General features: G+C 39.5%; 1 protein-coding gene across 4 annotated transcripts in view; it reads right to left on the bottom strand.

Annotated features, from left to right (window-relative positions):
• The window catches only part of NSD3 (nuclear receptor binding SET domain protein 3), a 1,671,583-nt gene that overhangs the window by 1,204,657 nt on the left and 446,305 nt on the right, over nucleotides 1-20,621 (bottom strand). The gene's annotated exons all lie outside the window — the stretch shown is intronic.

The raw sequence follows: 20,621 nt of genomic DNA, 5'->3' as shown, positions 1-20,621 counted from the left end.
ATATAATTCCCTTGCTGAACAAAAGGCAATATAGTCCTTACAGTTACCATCTTGAACGTTGGTATCCTTACATAACGATTCAATAATTTTAGATCCAGAACTGGTCTGAAGGAATTCTCCTTCTTTGGTACAATGAAGAGATTTGAATAAAACCCCATCCCCTGTTCCGGAACTGGAACTGGCATAATTACTCCAGCCAACTCTAGATCTGAAACACAATTCAGAAATGCTTGAGCTTTCACTGGATTTACTGGGACATGGGAAAGAAAAAATCTCTTTGCAGGAGGTCTCATCTTGAAACCAATTCTGTACCCTTCTGAAACAATGTTCTGAATCCAAAGATTGTGAACAGAATTGATCCAAATTTCTTTGAAAAAACGTAACCTGCCCCCTACCAGCTGAACTGGAATGAGGGCCGTACCTTCATGTGAACTTAGAAGCAGGCTTTGCCTTTCTAGCAGGCTTGGATTTATTCCAGACTGGAGATGGTTTCCAAACTGAAACTGCTCCTGAGGACGAAGGATCAGGCTTTTGTTCTTTGTTGAAACGAAAGGAACGAAAACGATTATTAGCCCTGTTTTTACCTTTAGACTTTTTATCCTGTGGTAAAAAAGTTCCTTTCCCACCAGTAACAGTTGAAATAATAGAATCCAACTGAGAACCAAATAATTTGTTTCCCTGGAAAGAAATGGAAAGTAGAGTTGATTTAGAAGCCATATCAGCATTCCAAGTCTTAAGCCATAAAGCTCTTCTGGCTAAGATAGCCAGAGACATAAATCTAACATCAACTCTAATAATATCAAAAATGGCATCACAGATAAAATTATTAGCATGCTGGAGAAGAATAATAATATCATGAGAATCACGATTTGTTACTTGTTGCGCTAGAGTTTCCAACCAAAAAGTTGAAGCTGCAGCAACATCAGCCAATGATATAGCAGGTCTAAGAAGATTACCTGAACATAGATAAGCTTTTCTTAGAAAAGATTCAATTTTTCTATCTAAAGGATCCTTAAACGATGTACCATCTGACGTAGGAATGGTAGTACGTTTAGCAAGGGTAGAAATAGCCCCATCAACTTTAGGGATTTTGTCCCAAAATTCTAACCTGTCAGTCGGAACAGGATATAATTGCTTAAAACGTTTAGAAGGAGTAAATGAATTACCCAATTTATCCCATTCCTTAGCAATTACTGCAGAAATAGCATTAGGAACAGGAAAGACTTCTGGAATAACCGCAGGAGCTTTAAAAACCTTATCCAAACGTATAGAATTAGTATCAAGAGGACTAGAATCCTCTATTTCTAAAGCAATTAGTACTTCTTTAAGTAAAGAGCGAATAAATTCCATCTTAAATAAATATGAAGATTTATCAGCATCAATCTCTGAGACAGAATCCTCTGAACCAGAAGAGTCCAAAGAATCAGAATGATGGTGTTCATTTAAAAATTCATCTGTAGAGAGAGAAGATTTAAAAGACTTTTTACGTTTACTAGAAGGAGAAATAACAGACAAAGCCTTCTTTATGGATTCAGAAACAAAATCTCTTATGTTATCAGGAACATTCTGCACCTTAGATGTTGAGGGAACTGCAACAGGCAATGGTACATCACTAAAGGAAATATTATCTGCTTTAACAAGTTTGTCATGACAATTATTACAAACAACAGCTGGATGAATAGCTACCAAAAATTTACAGCAGATACACTTAGCTTTGGTAGATCCAGCAGGCAGAGGTTTTCCTGTAGTATCTTCTGGCTCAGATGCAACGTGAGACATCTTGCAATATGTAAGAGAAAAAACAACATATAAAGCAAAATAGATCAAATTCCTTATAAGACAGTTTCAGGAATGGGAAAAAAATGCCAAACATCAAGCTTCTAGCAACCAGAAGCAAATAAAAAATGAGACTGAAATAATGTGGAGACAAAAGCGACGCCCATATTTTTTGGCGCCAAATAAGACGCCCACATTATTTGGCGCCTAAATGCTTTTGGCGCCAAAAATGACGCCACATCCGGAACGCCGAAATTTTTGGCGCAAAATAACGTCAAAAAATGACGCAACTTCCGGCGACACGTATGACGCCGGAAACGGAAAAGAATTTTTGCGCCAAAAAAGTCCGCGCCAAAAATGACGCAATAAAATGAAGCATTTTCAGCCCCCGCGAGCCTAACAGCCCACAGGGAAAAAAGTCAAATTTTTGAGGTAAGAAAAAATATGATAATTTTAAAGCATAATCCCAAATATGAAACTGACTGTCTGGAAATAAGGAAAGTTGAACATTCTGAGTCAAGGCAAATAAATGTTTGAATACATATATTTAGAACTTTATAAATAAAGTGCCCAACCATAGCTTAGAGTGTCACAGAAAATAAGACTTACTTACCCCAGGACACTCATCTACATGTTTGTAGAAAGCCAAACCAGTACTGAAACGAGAATCAGTAGAGGAAATGGTAAATATAAGAGTATATCGTCGATCTGAAAAGGGAGGTAAGAGATGAATCTCTACGACCGATAACAGAAAACCTTATGAAATAGACCCCGTAGAAGGAGATCACTGCATTCAATAGGCAATACTCTCCTCACATCCCTCTGACATTCACTGCACGCTGAGAGGAAAACCGGGCTCCAACTTGCTGCGGAGCGCATATCAACGTAGAATCTAGCACAAACTTACTTCACCACCTCCCTTGGAGGCAAAGTTTGTAAAACTGATTTGTGGGTGTGGTGAGGGGTGTATTTATAGGCATTTTAAGGTTTGGGAAACTTTGCCCCTCCTGGTAGGAATGTATATCCCATACGTCACTAGCTCATGGACTCTTGTTAATTACATGAAAGAAATCTATACAGCAATTCATATACAGCAATTCATATCCACCTAATAATTGTAAACAATAATCTCTAAACATGTGGGAACAATGTAATCATGAATATAAAACATTCTTTCACATTCATATTATACAATGTATGATATATTCACAGCATTTTTCCTACCATATACAGTTCATCATCAACAACATATTCCAAATTATTTTATATTTCAACATTTGTAATTCATAATGTATATCCCCAAAATTTTATATGATGTTAGTTTATTTGCTTGTATGTTAGTTTATTTCAACTGTCATTTGTTTGCACATTATGCATTGTTTAACAGACCTGGGACACACCCCTTGAAAAGTCTGTTGAATGTTGTTTGTCTCAAGGGGAGAGGTATAAAGGAAACATTTTATAGTGTTATGTTTGGTTTTCCTCTAAAGGGACACAATAGTGCACAAGGAAAATGCTCTAAAGTGTTAGTGTGCTGTTGCTTGTATATATCTATATGTGTAACCCCTGCAGAGGAGTTCAACAAATAGTAATCTCCAGCGCAGTAATGCATGACTGGGAGCTAGCATAAAGTGAGCCAATGGCAAGAGGCATCTATGAGCAACCAACAATCAGCAGCTAGCTCCCAGTAGTGCACAGCCGCTGCTGAACCTACCTAGGTATGCCTTTCAACCAAAGATGTCAAGTGAACAAAGTAAACTAGACAAAAAAAATTAATCATTAGTTCAAAACTGCATGTTCTGTCTGACCCTAACATTTTATTTTGTCTCTCATGTCCCTTTAGTTTTACTTTCCTCATAATCCATATTAAAGGGACATGAAGCCCAAAATATTTATTTCATGATTCAGATTGAGATTCTCACTAAAAATGTACTACTGGAAATCAATCATATCTTTTACTAGAAGCTTTTTTGCTAAGGGAGGTATATTGCAAAATGCTATTAAATTCTAAAGGTCTTTAAATAGAGAGCAGTTCAGAGATACACACATTGAAAATCAATATTCCTGGTTTCCTTTGCTCTGACCAATTAGGCTCAGATTTAAAGGGACAGTCTACCTGAATTTGTTTATTGTTTTAAAAGACAGATAATCACTATATTACCCATGCCCCAGTCCTGCACAACCAACACTTTTATATCAAACTTATGTTCTGACCTAATAACCAATTTGTAGAATAATACTCAAGGAGCCTAGATATAAAGGTTATTTAAATCCAAGAGTTTATAATTATCAGGAATTATTATTTGTCATAACTATATTTATCTATGCCTCAATGAACTATCTAAATATGCATTAAGGTTTCCTATAATGGACAATAAATCCTATATTAAAAATTGCTATGGAATAAATAAAATTGATATGACCAAAAGATCAATGTGTAAAAATAATATGCATCACAATGTACCCCTATATTTAATGAAGCAATTGGTATTGGGACCTTCTATAATAACCACTGATATAAGTGTAAAATATAAATATAATAAATAAATAAATGATACGTCCTGTTAACATCTAAATCCCTATAATAAACAACTCCAAAATAAGGTGTACTTGAAATAACATAATAGTGATTAAATCTTGTGTAGAAGCATCTAAATGTGCTATATAAAAATAGACAGATAAGTGAACTGTCCCTATAGTGGTGAATGATAATCATTCCTGTACTGTGTATACTATATAAGTAGTATTTTGATGTATAACACAAAATTCTATATTATGTGTAATGCTTATAGCAACTAATAAAATTAACCTATGTGATACAACTACGAATATTTTAGTGCCTATTCATCAATAAGTATATTCTAAACATGTGAGTGACAAAAACATAATTTATGTAAGAACTTACCTGATAAATTCATTTCTTTCATATTAACAAGAGTCCATGAGCTAGTGACGTATGGGATATACATTCCTACCAGGAGGGGCAACGTTTCCCAAACCTTAAAATGCCTATAAATACACCCCTCACCACACCCACAAATCAGTTTAACGAATAGCCAAGAAGTGGGGTGATAAGAAAAAAAGTGCGAAGCATATAAAATAAGGAATTGGAATAATTGTGCTTTATACAAAAAAATCATAACCACCACAAAAAAAGGGTGGGCCTCATGGACTATTGTTAATATGAAAGAAATGAATTTATCAGGTAAGTTCTTACATAAATTATGTTTTCTTTCATGTAATTAACAAGAGTCCATGAGCTAGTGACGTATGGGATAATGAATACCCAAGATGTGGATCTTTCCACACAAGAGTCACTAGAGAGGGAGGGATAAAATAAAGACAGCCAATTCCTGCTGAAAATAATCCACACCCAAAATAAAGTTTAACGAAAAACATAAGCAGAAGATTCAAACTGAAACCGCTGCCTGAAGAACTTTTCTACCAAAAACTGCTTCAGAAGAAGAAAATACATCAAAATGGTAGAATTTAGTAAAAGTATGCAAAGAGGACCAAGTTGCTGCTTTGCAGATCTGGTCAACTGAAGCTTCATTCCTAAACGCCCAGGAAGTAGATACTGACCTAGTAGAATGAGCTGTAATTCTCTGAGGCGGAATTTTACCCGACTCAACATAGGCAAGATGAATTAAAGATTTCAACCAAGATGCCAAAGAAATGGCAGAAGCTTTCTGGCCTTTCCTAGAACCGGAAAAGATAACAAATAGACTAGAAGTCTTACGGAAAGATTTCGTAGCTTCAACATAATATTTCAAAGCTCTAACAACATCCAAAGAATGCAACGATTTCTCCTTAGAATATATTTTTTCCAAATTTTGTGGTAAATCTTTCTAGTTACAGGCTTTCTGGCCTGAACAAGAGAATCGATAACACTGCGCTCTGGAAGTAAGAGGAACGGAATGAAGTATCTGACAAGAGTCTAGAAGTTTTGTTTTTCTGGCCTCTGTCAGAAAAATCCTCATTTCTAAGGAGTCTATTATTGTTCCCAAGAAGGGAACCCTTGTTGACGGAGATAGAGAACTCTTTTCCACGTTCACTTTCCATCCGTGAGATCTGAGAAAGGCCAGGACAATGTCCGTGTGAGCCTTTGCTTGAGGAAGGGACGACGCTTGAATCAGAATGTCGTCCAAGTAAGGTACTACAGCAATGCCCCTTGGTCTTAGCACAACTAGAAGGGACCCTAGTACCTTTGTGAAAATCCTTGGAGCAGTGGCTAATCCGAAAGGAAGCGCCACGAACTGGTAATGCTTGTCCAGGAATGCGAACCTTAGGAACCGATGATGTTCCTTGTGGATAGGAATATGTAGATACGCATCCTTTAAATCCACCGTGGTCATGAATTGACCTTCCTGGATGGAAGGAAGAATAGTTTGAATGGTTTCCATCTTGAACGATGGAACCTTGAGAAACTTGTTTAAGATCTTGAGATCTAAGATTGGTCTGAACGTTCCCTCTTTTCTGGGAACTATGAACAGATTGGAGTAGAACCCCATCCCTTGTTCTCTTAATGGAACAGGATGAATCACTCCCATTTTTAACAGGTCTTCTACACAATGTAAGAATGCCTGTCTTTTTATGTGGTCTGAAGACAACTGAGACCTGTGGAACCTCCCCCTTGGGGGAAGCCCCTTGAATTCCAGAAGATAACCTTGGGAGACTATTTCTAGCGCCCAAGGATCCAGAACATCTCTTGCCCAAGCCTGAGCGAAGAGAGAGAGTCTGCCCCCCACCAGATCCGGTCCCGGATCGGGGGCCAACATTTCATGCTGTCTTGGTAGCAGTGGCAGGTTTCTTGGCCTGCTTTCCCTTGTTCCAGCCTTGCATTGGTCTCCAAGCTGGCTTGGCTTGAGAAGTATTACCCTCTTGCTTAGAGGACGTAGCACTTTGGGCTGGTCCATTTCTACGAAAGGGACGAAAATTAGGTTTATTTTTTGCCTTAAAAGGCCGATCCTGAGGAAGGGCGTGGCCCTTACCCCCAGTGATATCAGAGATAATCTCTTTCAAGTCAGGGCCAAACAGCGTTTTCCCCTTGAAAGGAATGTTAAGTAGCTTGTTCTTGGAAGACGCATCAGCTGACCAAGATTTCAACCAAAGCGCTCTGCGCGCCACAATAGCAAACCCAGAATTCTTAGCCGCTAACCTAGCCAATTGCAAAGTGGCGTCTAGGGTGAAAGAATTAGCCAATTTGAGAGCATTGATTCTGTCCATAATCTCCTCATAAGGAGGAGAATCACTATCGACCGCCTTTATCAGCTCATCGAACCAGAAACATGCGGCTGTAGCTACAGGGACAATGCATGAAATTGGTTGTAGAAGGTAACCCTGCTGAACAAACATCTTTTTAAGTAAACCTTCTAATTTTTTATCCATAGGATCTTTGAAAGCACAACTATCCTCTATGGGTATAGTGGTGCGTTTGTTTAAAGTGGAAACCGCTCCCTCGACCTTGGGGACTGTCTGCCATAAGTCCTTTCTGGGGTCGACCATAGGAAACAATTTTTTAAATATGGGGGGAGGGACGAAAGGAATACCGGGCCTTTCCCATTCTTTATTAACAATGTCCGCCACCCGCTTGGGTATAGGAAAAGCTTCTGGGAGCCCCGGGACCTCTAGGAACTTGTCCATTTTACATAGTTTCTCTGGAATGACCAACTTGTCACAATCATCCAGAGTGGATAATACCTCCTTAAGCAGAATGCGGAGATGTTCCAACTTAAATTTAAACGTAATCACATCAGGTTCAGCTTGTTGAGAAATGTTCCCTGAATCAGTAATTTCTCCCTCAGACAAAACCTCCCTGGCCCCATCAGACTGGGTTAGGGGCCCTTCAGAACCATTATTATCAGCGTCGTCATGCTCTTCAGTATCTAAAACAGAGCAGTCGCGCTTACGCTGATAAGTGTTCATTTTGGCTAAAATGTTTTTGACAGAATTATCCATTACAGCCGTTAATTGTTGCATAGTAAGGAGTATTGGCGCGCTAGATGTACTAGGGGCCTCCTGAGTGGGCAAGACTCGTGTAGACGAAGGAGGGAATGATGCAGTACCATGCTTACTCCCCTCACTTGAGGAATCATCTTGGGCATCATTGTCATTGTCACATAAATCACATTTATTTAAATGAATAGGAATTCTGGCTTCCCCACATTCAGAACACAGTCTATCTGGTAGTTCAGACATGTTAAACAGGCATAAACTTGATAACAAAGTACAAAAAACGTTTTAAAATAAAACCGTTACTGTCACTTTAAATTTTAAACTGAACACACTTTATTACTGCAATTTCGAAAAAACATGAAGGAATTGTTCAAAATTCACCAAATTTTCACCACAGTGTCTTAAAGCCTTAAAAGTATTGCACACCAAATTTGGAAGCTTTAACCCTTAAAATAACGGAACCGGAGCCGTTCTTAACTTTAACCCCTTTACAGTCCCTGGTATCTGCTTTGCTGAGACCCAACCAAGCCCAAAGGGGAATACGATACCAAATGACGCCTTCAGAAAGTCTTTTCTAAGTATCAGAGCTCCTCTCACATGCGACTGCATGTCATGCCTCTCAAAAACAAGTGCGCAACACCGGCGCGAAAATGAGGCTCTGCCTATGATTTGGGAAAGCCCCAGAGAATAAGGTGTCTAAAACAGTGCCTGCCGATATTATTATATCAAAATACCCAGAATAAATGATTCCTCAAGGCTAAATATGTGTTAATAATGAATCGATTTAGCCCAGAAAAAGTCTACAGTATTAATAAGCCCTTGTGAAGCCCTTATTTACGATCTTAATAAACATGGCTTACCGGATCCCATAGGGAAAATGACAGCTTCCAGCATTACATCGTCTTGTTAGAATGTGTCATACCTCAAGCAGCAAGAGACTGCTCACTGTTCCCCCAACTGAAGTTAATTGCTCTCAACAGTCCTGTGTGGAACAGCCATGGATTTTAGTGACGGTTGCTAAAATCATTTTCCTCATACAAACAGAAATCTTCATCTCTTTTCTGTTTCTGAGTAAATAGTACATACCAGCACTATTTCAAAATAACAAACTCTTGATTGAATAATAAAAACTACAGTTAAACACTAAAAAACTCTAAGCCATCTCCGTGGAGATGTTGCCTGTACAACGGCAAAGAGAATGACTGGGGTAGGCGGAGCCTAGGAGGGATCATGTGACCAGCTTTGCTGGGCTCTTTGCCATTTCCTGTTGGGGAAGAGAATATCCCACAAGTAAGGATGACGCCGTGGACCGGACACACCTATGTTGGAGAAAATGATGAGAAAGACACCAAGAAATATAAGTCTTCCAGACTCTATAATATATCTCTCGAGATACAGATTTACGAGCCTGTAACATAGTATTAATCACGGAGTCAGAGAAACCTCTTTGACCAAGAATCAAGCGTTCAATCTCCATACCTTTAAATTTAAGGATTTCAGATCCGGATGGAAAAAAGGACCTTGCGACAGAAGGTCTGGTTTTAACGGAAGAGTCCATGGTTGGCAAGATGCCATCCGGACAAGATCCGCATACCAAAACCTGTGAGGCCATGCCGGAGCTATTAGCAGAACAAACGAGCATTCCCTCAGAATCTTGGAGATTACTCTTGGAAGAAGAACTAAAGGCGGAAAGATATAGGCAGGATGATACTTCCAAGGAAGTGATAATGCATCCACTGCCTCCGCCTGAGGATCCCGGGATCTGGACAGATACCTGGGAAGTTTCTTGTTTAGATGAGAGGCCATCAGATCTATCTCTGGGAGCCCCCACATTTGAACAATCTGAAGAAATACCTCTGGGTGAAGAGACCATTCGCCCGGATGCAACGTTTGGCGACTGAGATAATCCGCTTCCCAATTGTCTACACCTGGGATATGAACCGCAGAGATTAGACAGGAGCTGGATTCCGCCCAAACCAAAATTCGAGATACTTCTTTCATAGCCAGAGGACTGTGAGTCCCTCCTTGATGATTGATGTATGCCACAGTTGTGACATTGTCTGTCTGAAAACAAATGAACGATTCTCTCTTCAGAAGAGGCCAAAACTGAAGAGCTCTGAAAATTGCACGGAGTTCCAAAATATTGATCGGTAATCTCACCTCCTGAGATTCCCAAACTCCTTGTGCCGTCAGAGATCCCCACACAGCTCCCCAACCTGTGAGACTTGCATCTGTTGAAATTACAGTTCAGGTCGGAAGAACAAAAGAAGCCCCCTGAATTAAACGATGGTGATCTGTCCACCACGTTAGAGAGTGTCGAACAATCGGTTTTAAAGATATTAATTGATATATCTTCGTGTAATCCCTGCACCATTGGTTCAGCATACAGAGCTGAAGAGGTCGCATGTGAAAACGAGCAAAGGGGATCGCGTCCGATGCAGCAGTCATAAGACCTAGAATTTCCATGCATAAGGCTACCGAAGGGAATGATTGAGACTGAAGGTTTCGACAAGCTGTAATCAATTTTAGACGTCTCTTGTCTGTTAAAGACAGAGTCATGGACACTGAATCTATCTGGAAACCCAGAAAGGTTACCCTTGTTTGAGGAATCAAAGAACTTTTTGGTAAATTGATCCTCCAACCATGATCTTGAAGAAACAACACAAGTCGATTCGTATGAGACTCTGCTAAATGTAAAGACTGAGCAAGTACCAAGATATCGTCCAAATAAGGAAATACCACAATACCCTGTTCTCTGATTACAGACAGAAGGGCACCGAGAATCTTTGTGAAAATTCTTGGAGCTGTAGCAAGGCCAAACGGTAGAGCCACAAATTGGTAATGCTTGTCTAGAAAAGAGAATCTCAGGAACTGATAATGATCTGGATGAATCGGAATATGCAGATATGCATCCTGTAAATCTATTGTGGACATATAATTCCCTTGCTGAACAAAAGGCAATATAGTCCTTACAGTTACCATCTTGAACGTTGGTATCCTTACATAACGATTCAATAATTTTAGATCCAGAACTGGTCTGAAGGAATTCTCCTTCTTTGGTACAATGAAGAGATTTGAATAAAACCCCATCCCCTGTTCCGGAACTGGAACTGGCATAATTACTCCAGCCAACTCTAGATCTGAAACACAATTCAGAAATGCTTGAGCTTTCACTGGATTTACTGGGACACGGGAAAGAAAAAATCTCTGTGCAGGAGGTCTCATCTTGAAACCAATTCTGTACCCTTCTGAAACAATGTTCTGAATCCAAAGATTGTGAACAGAATTGATCCAAATTTCTTTGAAAAAACGTAACCTGCCCCCTACCAGCTGAACTGGAATGAGGGCCGTACCTTCATGTGAACTTAGAAGCAGGCTTTGCCTTTCTAGCAGGCTTGGATTTATTCCAGACTGGAGATGGTTTCCAAACTGAAACTGCTCCTGAGGACGAAGGATCAGGCTTTTGTTCTTTGTTGAAACGAAAGGAACGAAAACGATTGTTAGCCCTGTTTTTACCTTTAGATTTTTTATCCTGTGGTAAAAAAGTTCCTTTCCCACCAGTAACAGTTGAAATAATAGAATCCAACTGAGAACCAAATAATTTGTTTCCCTGGAAAGAAATGGAAAGTAGAGTTGATTTAGAAGCCATATCAGCATTCCAAGTCTTAAGCCATAAAGCTCTTCTGGCTAAGATAGCCAGAGACATAAACCTAACATCAACTCTAATAATATCAAAAATGGCATCACAGATAAAATTATTAGCATGCTGGAGAAGAATAATAATATCATGAGAATCACGATTTGTTACTTATTGCGCTAGAGTTTCCAACCAAAAAGTTGAAGCTGCAGCAACATCAGCCAATGATATAGCAGGTCTAAGAAGATTACCTGAACACAGATAAGCTTTTCTTAGAAAAGATTCAATTTTTCTATCTAAAGGATCCTTAAACGAGGTACCATCTGACGTAGGAATGGTAGTACGTTTAGCAAGGGTAGAAATAGCCCCATCAACTTTAGGGATTTTGTCCCAAAATTCTAACCTGTCAGGTGGAACAGGATATAATTGCTTAAAACGTTTAGAAGGAGTAAATGAATTACCCAATTTATCCCATTCTTTGGAAATTACTGCAGAAATAGCATTAGGAACAGGAAAAACTTCTGGAATAACCGCAGGAGCTTTAAAAACCTTATCCAAACGTATAGAATTAGTATCAAGAGGACTAGAATCCTCTATTTCTAAAGCAATTAGTACTTCTTTAAGTAAAGAGCGAATAAATTCCATCTTAAATAAATATGAAGATTTATCAGCATCAATCTCTGAGATAGAATCCTCTGAACCAGAAGAGTCCAAAGAATCAGAATGATGGTGTTCATTTAAAAAATCATCTGTAGAGAGAGAAGATTTAAAAGACTTTTTACGTTTACTAGAAGGAGAAATAACAGACAAAGCCTTCTTTATGGATTCAGAAACAAAATCTCTTATGTTATCAGGAACATTCTGCACCTTAGATGTTGAGGGAACTGCAACAGGCAATGGTACATTACTAAAGGAAATATTATCTGCTTTAACAAGTTTGTCATGACAATTATTACAAACAACAGCTGGAGGAATAGCTACCAAAAGTTTACAGCAGATACACTTAGCTTTGGTAGATCCAGCAGGCAGTGATTTTCCTGTAGTATCTTCTGGCTCAGATGCAACGTGAGACATCTTGCAATATGTAAGAGAAAAAACAACATATAAAGCAAAATAGATCAAATTCCTTATAAGACAGTTTCAGGAATGGGAAAGAATGCCAAATATCAAGCTTCTAGCAACCAGAAGCAAATGAAAAATGAGACTGAAATAATGTGGAGACAAAAGCGACGCCCATATTTTTTAGCGCCAAATAAGACGCCCACATTATTTGGCGCCTAAATGCTTTTGGCGCCAAAAATGACGCCACATCCGGAACGCCGACATTTTTGGCGCAAAATAACGTCAAAAAATGACGCAACTTCCGGCGACACGTATGACGCCGGAAACGGAAAAGAATTTTTGCGCCAAAAAAGTCCGCGCCAAGAATGACGCAATAAAATTAAGCATTTTCAGCCCCCGCGAGCCTAACAGCCCACAGGAAAAAAAGTCAAATTTTTGAGGTAAGAAAAATATAATAATTCAATGCATAATCCCAAATATGAAACTGACTGTCTGAAAATAAGGAAAGTTGAACATTCTGAGTCAAGGCAAATAAATGTTTGAATACATATATTTAGAACTTTATAAATAAAGTGCCCAACCATAGCTTAGAGTGTCACAGAAAATAAGACTTACTTACCCCAGGACACTCATCTACATGTTTGTAGAAAGCCAAACCAGTACTGAAACGAGAATCAGTAGAGGTAATGGTAAATATAAGAGTATATCGTCGATCTGAAAAGGGAGGTAAGAGATGAATCTCTACGACCGATAACAGAGAACCTTATGAAATAGACCCCGTAGAAGGAGATCACTGCATTCAATAGGCAATACTCTCTTCACATCCCTCTGACATTCACTGCACGCTGAGAGGAAAACCGGGCTCCAACTTGCTGCGGAGCGCATATCAACGTAGAATCTAGCACAAACTTACTTCACCACCTCCCTTGGAGGCAAAGTTTGTAAAAACTGATTTGTGGGTGTGGTGAGGGGTGTATTTATAGGCATTTTAAGGTTTGGGAAACTTTGCCCCTCCTGGTAGGAATGTATATCCCATACGTCACTAGCTCATGGACTCTTGTTAATTACATGAAAGAAAACATAATTTATGTAAGAACTTACCTGATAAATTCATTTCTTTCATATTAGCAAGAGTCCATGAGCTAGTGACGTATGGGATATACATTCCTACCAGGAGGGGCAAAGTTTCCCAAACATCAAAATGCCTATAAATACACCCCTCACCACACCCACAAATCAGTTTAACGTATAGCCAAGAAGTGGGGTGATAAGAAAAAAAGTGCAAAAGCATAAAAAATAAGGAATTGGAATAATTGTGCTTTATACAAAAAAATCAAAACCACCACAAAAAAAAAAAGGGTGGGCCTCATGGACTCTTGCTAATATGAAAGAAATGAATTTATCAGGTAAGTTCTTACATAAATTATGTTTTCTTTCATGTAATTAGCAAGAGTCCATGAGCTAGTGACGTATGGGATAATGACTACCCAAGATGTGGATCTTCCACGCAAGAGTCACTAGAGAGGGAGGGATAAAATAAAGACAGCCAATTCCGCTGAAAATAATCCACACCCAAAATAAAGTTTAAATCTTATAATGAAAAAAACTGAAATTATAAGCAGAAGAATCAAACTGAAACAGCTGCCTGAAGTACTTTTCTACCAAAAACTGCTTCAGAAGAAGAAAACACATCAAAATGGTAGAATTTAGTAAAAGTATGCAAAGAAGACCAAGTTGCTGCTTTGCAAATCTGATCAACCGAAGCTTCATTCCTAAACGCCCAGGAAGTAGAAACTGACCTAGTAGAATGAGCTGTAATCCTTTGAGGCGGAGTTTTACCCGACTCGACATAAGCATGATGAATTAAAGATTTCAACCAAGATGCCAAAGAAATGGCAGAGGCCTTCTGAACTTTCCTAGAACCGGAAAAGATAACAAATAGACTAGAAGTCTTTCGGAAATTCTTAGTAGCTTCAACATAATATTTCAAAGCTCTAACTACATCCAAAGAATGCAACGATCTCTCCTTAGAATTCTTAGGATTAGGACATAATGAAGGAAACACAATTTCTCTACTAATGTTGTTAGAATTCACAACCTTAGGTAAAAATTTAAAAGAAGTTCGCAACACCGCCTTATCCTGATGAAAAATCAGAAAAGGAGATTCACAAGAAAGAGCAGATAATTCAGAAACTCTTCTAGTAGAAGAGATGGCCAAAAGAAATAAAACTTTCCAAGAAAGTAATTTAATGTCTAATGAATGCATAGGTTCAAACGGAGGAGCTTGAAGAGCCCCCAGAACCAAATTCAAACTCCAAGGAGGAGAAATAGACTTAATGACAGGTTTTATACGAACCAAAGCTTGTACAAAACAATGAATATCAGGAAGATTAGCAATCTTTCTATGAAATAGAACAGAAAGAGCAGAGATTTGTCCTTTCAAGGAACTTGCAGACAAACCTTTATCCAAACCATCCTGAAGAAACTGTAAAATTCTCGGAATTCTAAAAGAATGCCAGGAAAAGTGATGAGAATGACACCAAGAAATGTAAGTCTTCCAGACTCTATAATATATCTTCCTAGATACAGATTTACGAGCCTGTAACATAGTATTAATCACAGAGTCAGAGAAACCTCTTTGACTAAGAATCAAGCATTCAATCTCCATAGCTTTAAATTTAAGGATTTGAGATCCTGATGGAAAAAAGGACCTTGCGACAGAAGGTCTGGTCTTAACGGAAGAGTCCACGGTTGGCAAGAGGACATCCGGACAAGATCCGCATACCAAAACCTGTGAGGCCATGCTGGAGCCACCAGCAGAACAAACGAGCATTCCTTCAGAATCTTGGAGATTACTCTTGGAAGAAGAACTAGAAGCGGAAAGATATAGGCAGGATGATACTTCCAAGGAAGTGACAATTCATCCACTGCTTCCGCTTGAGGATCCCTGGAAAGTTTCTTGTTTAGATGAGAAGCCATCAGATCTATTTCTGGAAGTCCCCACATTTGAACAATCTGAAGGAATACCTCTGTTTGAAGAGACCATTCGCCGGATCTAACGTTTGGCGACTGAGATAATCCACTTCCCAATTGTCTATACCTGGGATATGAACCGCAGAAACTAGACAGGAGCTGGATTCCGCCCATACCAGTATTCGAGATACTTCTTTCATAGCCAGAGGACTGTGAGTCCCTCCTTGATGATTGATGTATGCCACAGTTGTGACATTGTCTGTCTGAAAACAAATGAACAATTCTCTCTTTAGAAGAGGCCATGACTGAAGAGCTCTGAAAATTGCACGGAGTTCCAAAATATTGATTGGTAATCTCACCTCCTGAGATTCCCAAACCCCTTGTGCTGTAAGAGACCCCCAAACAGCTCCCCAACCTGTCAGACTTGCATCTGTTGAAATTACAGTCCAGGTCGGAAGAACAAAAGAAGCCCCCTGAACTAAACGATGGTGATCTGTCCACCACGTCAGAGAGTGTCGTACAATCGGTTTTAAAGATATTAATTGAGATATCTTTGTGTAATCCCTGCACCACTGGTTCAGCATACAGAGCTGAAGAGGTCGCATGTGAAAACGAGCAAAGGGGATCGCGTCCGATGCAGCAGTCATAAGACCTAGAATTTCCATGCATAAGGCTACCGAAGGGAATAATTGTGATTGAAGGTTTCGACAAGCTGAGATCAATTTTAGACGTCTCTTGTCTGTCAGAGACAGAGTCATGGACACTGAATCTATCTGGAAACCCAAAAAGGTAACCCTTGTCTGAGGAATCAATGAACTTTTTGGTAAATTGATCCTCCAACCATGATCTTGAAGAAACAACACAAGTCGATTCGTATGAGATTCTGCTAAATGTGAAGACTGAGCAAGTATCAAGATATCGTCCAAATAAGGAAATACCACAATACCCTGTTCTCTGATTACAGACAGAAGGGCACCGAGAACCTTTGTAAAAATTCTTGGAGCTGTCGCTAGGCCAAACGGCAGAGCCACAAACTGGTAATGCTTGTCTAGGATAGAGAATCTCAGAAACTGATAGTGATCTGGATGAATCGGAATATGCAGATATGCATCCTGTAAATCTATTGTGGACATATAATGCCCTTGCTGAACAAAAGGCAGAATAGTCCTTATAGCTACCATTTTGAATGTTGGTATCCTTACATAACGATTCAATATTTTTAGATCCAGAACTGGTCTGAAGGAATTCTCCTTCTTTGGTACAATGAAGAGATTTGAATAAAACCCCAGCCCCTGTTCCAGAACTGGAACTGGCATAATTACTCCAGCCAACTTTAGATCTGAAACACATTTCAGAAATGCTTGAGCCTTCGCTGGATTTACTGGGACACGGGAAAGAAAAAATCTCTTTGCAGGAGGACTTATCTTGAAGCCAATTCTGTACCCTTCTGAAACAATGTTTTGAATCCAAAGATTGTGAATTGAATAGATCCAAATTTCTTTGAAAAATCGTAATCTGCCCCCTACCAGCTGGGCTGGAATGAGGGCCGCACCTTCATGTGGACTTGGGAGCTGGCTTTGGTTTTCTAAAAGGCTTGGATTTATTCCAGACTGGAGATGGTTTCCAGACTGATACCGCTCCTGTGGATGAAGGATCAGGCTTTTGTTCCTTATTGTGACGAAAGGAACGAAAACGATTATTAGACCTAAATTTACCTTTAGATTTTTTATCCTGTGGTAAAAAAGTTCCTTTCCCTCCAGTAACAGTTGAGATAATAGAATCCAACTGAGAACCAAATAATTTATCACCCTGGAAAGAAAGGGAAAGCAAAGTTGACTTAGAAGACATATCAGCATTCCAAGTTTTAAGCCATAAAGCTCTTCTAGCTAAAATAGCTAGAGACATATACCGGACATCAACTCTAATGATATCAAAGATGGCATCACAAATAAAGTTATTAGCATGTTGAAGAAGATTAACAATGCTATGAGAGTTATGATCTGTTACTTGTTGCGCTAAAGCTTCTAACCAAAAAGTTGAAGCTGCAGCAACATCCGCTAAAGATATAGCAGGTCTAAGAAGATTACCTGAACATAAGTAAGCTTTTCTTAGAAAGGATTCAATCTTCCTATCTAAAGGATCCTTAAAGGAAGTACTATCTGCCGTAGGAATAGTAGTACGTTTAGCCAGAGTAGAGACAGCCCCATCAACCTTAGGGATTTTGTCCCAAAATTCTAATCTGTCAGATGGCACAGGATATAATTGCTTAAAACGTTTAGAAGGAGTAAATGAATTACCCAAATTATTCCATTCCCTGGAGATTACTTCAGAAATAGCATCAGGGACAGGAAAAACTTCTGGAATAACTACAGGAGATTTAAAAACCTTATTTAAACGTTTAGATTTAGTATCAAGAGGACCAGAATCCTCTATTTCTAATGCAATTAAGACCTCTTTAAGTAAAGAACGAATAAATTCCATTTTGAATAAATATGAAGATTTATCAGCATCAACCTCTGAGACAGAATCCTCTGAACCAGAGGAACCACTATCAGAATCAGAATGATGATGTTCATTTAAAAATTCATCTGAAAAATGAGAAGTTTTAAAAGACATTTTACGTTTACTAGAAGGGGGAATAAAAGACATAGCCTTCTTAATAGATTTAGAAACAAAATCTCTTATGTTAACAGGAACACTCTGAGTATTAGATGTTGACGGAACCACAACAGGTAATGTAACATTACTAAAGGAAATATTATCTGCATTAACAAGTTTGTCATGACATTCATTACAAACAACAGCTGGAGGAACAGATACCACAAGTTTACAACAGATACACTTAACTTTGGTAGATCCAGCACCAGGCAGCGTTTTTCCAGAAGTATCTTCTGACTCAGTGTCAATCTGGGACATCTTGCAATATGTAATAGAAAAAACAACATATAAAGCAAAATTGATCAAATTCCTTAAATGACAGTTTCAGGAATGGGAAAAAAACATAATTTATGCTTACCTGATAAATTCCTTTCTTCTGTTGTGTGATCAGTCCACGGGTCATCATTACTTCTGGGATATTATCTGCTCCCCTACAGGAAGTGCAAGAGGATTCACCCAGCAGAGTTGCTATATAGCTCCTCCCCTCTACGTCACCTCCAGTCATTCGACCAAAGACCAACGAGAAAGGAGAAGCCAAGGGTGTAGTGGTGACTGAATTATAATTTAAAAAATATGTACCTGCCTTAAAAAAACAGGGCGGGCCGTGGACTGATCACACAACAGAAGAAAGGAATTTATCAGGTAAGCATAAATTATGTTTTCTTCTGTTATGTGTGATCAGTCCACGGGTCATCATTACTTCTGGGATACCAATACCAAAGCAAAAGTACACGGATGACGGGAGGGATAGGCAGGCTCATTATACAGAAGGAACCACTGCCTGAAGAACCTTTCTCCCAAAAATAGCCTCCGAAGAAGCAAAAGTGTCAAATTTGTAAAATTTGGAAAAAGTATGAAGCGAAGACCAAGTTGCAGCCTTGCAAATCTGTTCAACAGAGGCCTCATTCTTAAAGGCCCAAGTGGAAGCCACAGCTCTAGTGGAATGAGCTGTAATTCTTTCAGGAGGCTGCTGTCCAGCAGTCTCATAGGCTAAACGTATTATGCTACGAAGCCAAAAAGAGAGAGAGGTAGCAGAAGCTTTTTGACCTCTCCTCTGTCCAGAATAAACGACAAACAGGGAAGAAGTTTGACGAAAATCTTTAGTTGCCTGCAAGTAGAACTTGAGGGCACGAACTACATCCAGATTGTGTAGAAGACGTTCCTTCTTTGAAGAAGGATTTGGACACAAGGAGGGAACAACAATCTCTTGATTGATATTCCTGTTAGAGACAACCTTAGGTAAGAACCCAGGTTTAGTACGCAGAACTACCTTGTCTGAGTGAAAGATCAGATAAGGAGAATCACAATGTAGGGCTGATAACTCAGAGACTCTTCGAGCCGAGGAAATAGCCATTAAAAATAGAACTTTCCATGATAACAATCTTATATCAATGGAATGAAGGGGTTCGAACGGAACACCCTGTAAAACGTTAAGAACTAAGTTTAAACTCCATGGCGGAGCAACAGTTTTAAACACAGGCTTGATCCTAGCTAAAGCCTGACAAAAGGCCTGGATGTCTGAATTTTCTGACAGACGCCTGTGTAACAAGATGAACAGAGCTGAGATCTGTCCCTTTAATGAACTAGCCGATAAACCCTTTTCTAAACCTTCTTGTAGAAAAGACAATATCCTAGGAATCCTAACCTTACTCCAGGAGTAATCTTTGGATTCACACCAGAATAGGTATTTACGCCATATTTTATGGTAAATCTTTCTGGTAACAGGCTTCCTAGCCTGTATCAGGGTATCAATAACCGACTCAGAAAACCCACGTTTTGATAAAATCAAGCGTTCAATTTCCAAGCAGTCAGCTTCAGAGAAGTTAGACTTTGATGTTTGAATGGACCCTGAATCAGAAGGTCCTGTCTTAGAGGTAGAGACCACGGCGGACAGGATGACATGTCCACTAGATCTGCATACCAAGTCCTGCGCGGCCATGCAGGCGCTATTAGAATCACTGATGCTCTCTCCTGTTTGATTTTGGCAATCAATCGAGGAAGTAGCGGGAAGGGTGGAAACACATAAGCCATCCTGAAGTTCCAAGGTGCTGTCAAAGCATCTATCAGGACCGCTCCCGGATCCCTGGATCTGGATCCGTAGCGAGGAAGTTTGGCGTTCTGGCGAGACGCCATGAGATCTATCTCTGGTTTGCCCCAACGTCGAAGTATTTGGGCAAAGACCTCCGGATGAAGTTCCCACTCCCCCGGATGAAGAGTCTGGCGACTCAAGAAATCCGCCTCCCAGTTCTCCACTCCCGGGATGTGGATTGCTGACAGATGGCAAGAGTGAGACTCTGCCCAGCGAATTATCTTTGATACTTCCATCATTGCTAGGGAGCTTCTTGTCCCTCCCTGATGGTTGATGTAAGCTACAGTCGTGATGTTGTCCGACTGAAACCTGATGAACCCCCGAGTTTTTAACTGGGGCCAAGCTAGAAGGGCATTGAGAACTGCTCTCAATTCCAGAATGTTTATTGGCAGGAGACTTTCCTCCTGACTCCATTGTCCCTGAGCCTTCAGAGAATTCCAGACAGCGCCCCAACCTAGAAGGCTGGCGTCT

This window comes from Bombina bombina, chromosome 6 (genome assembly GCF_027579735.1).
Source record: "Bombina bombina isolate aBomBom1 chromosome 6, aBomBom1.pri, whole genome shotgun sequence".
Taxonomy (NCBI): domain Eukaryota; kingdom Metazoa; phylum Chordata; class Amphibia; order Anura; family Bombinatoridae; genus Bombina; species Bombina bombina.
The sequence above is the reverse complement of the archived record's forward strand: the minus strand, read 5'-3'. Positions and strand labels throughout refer to the sequence as shown.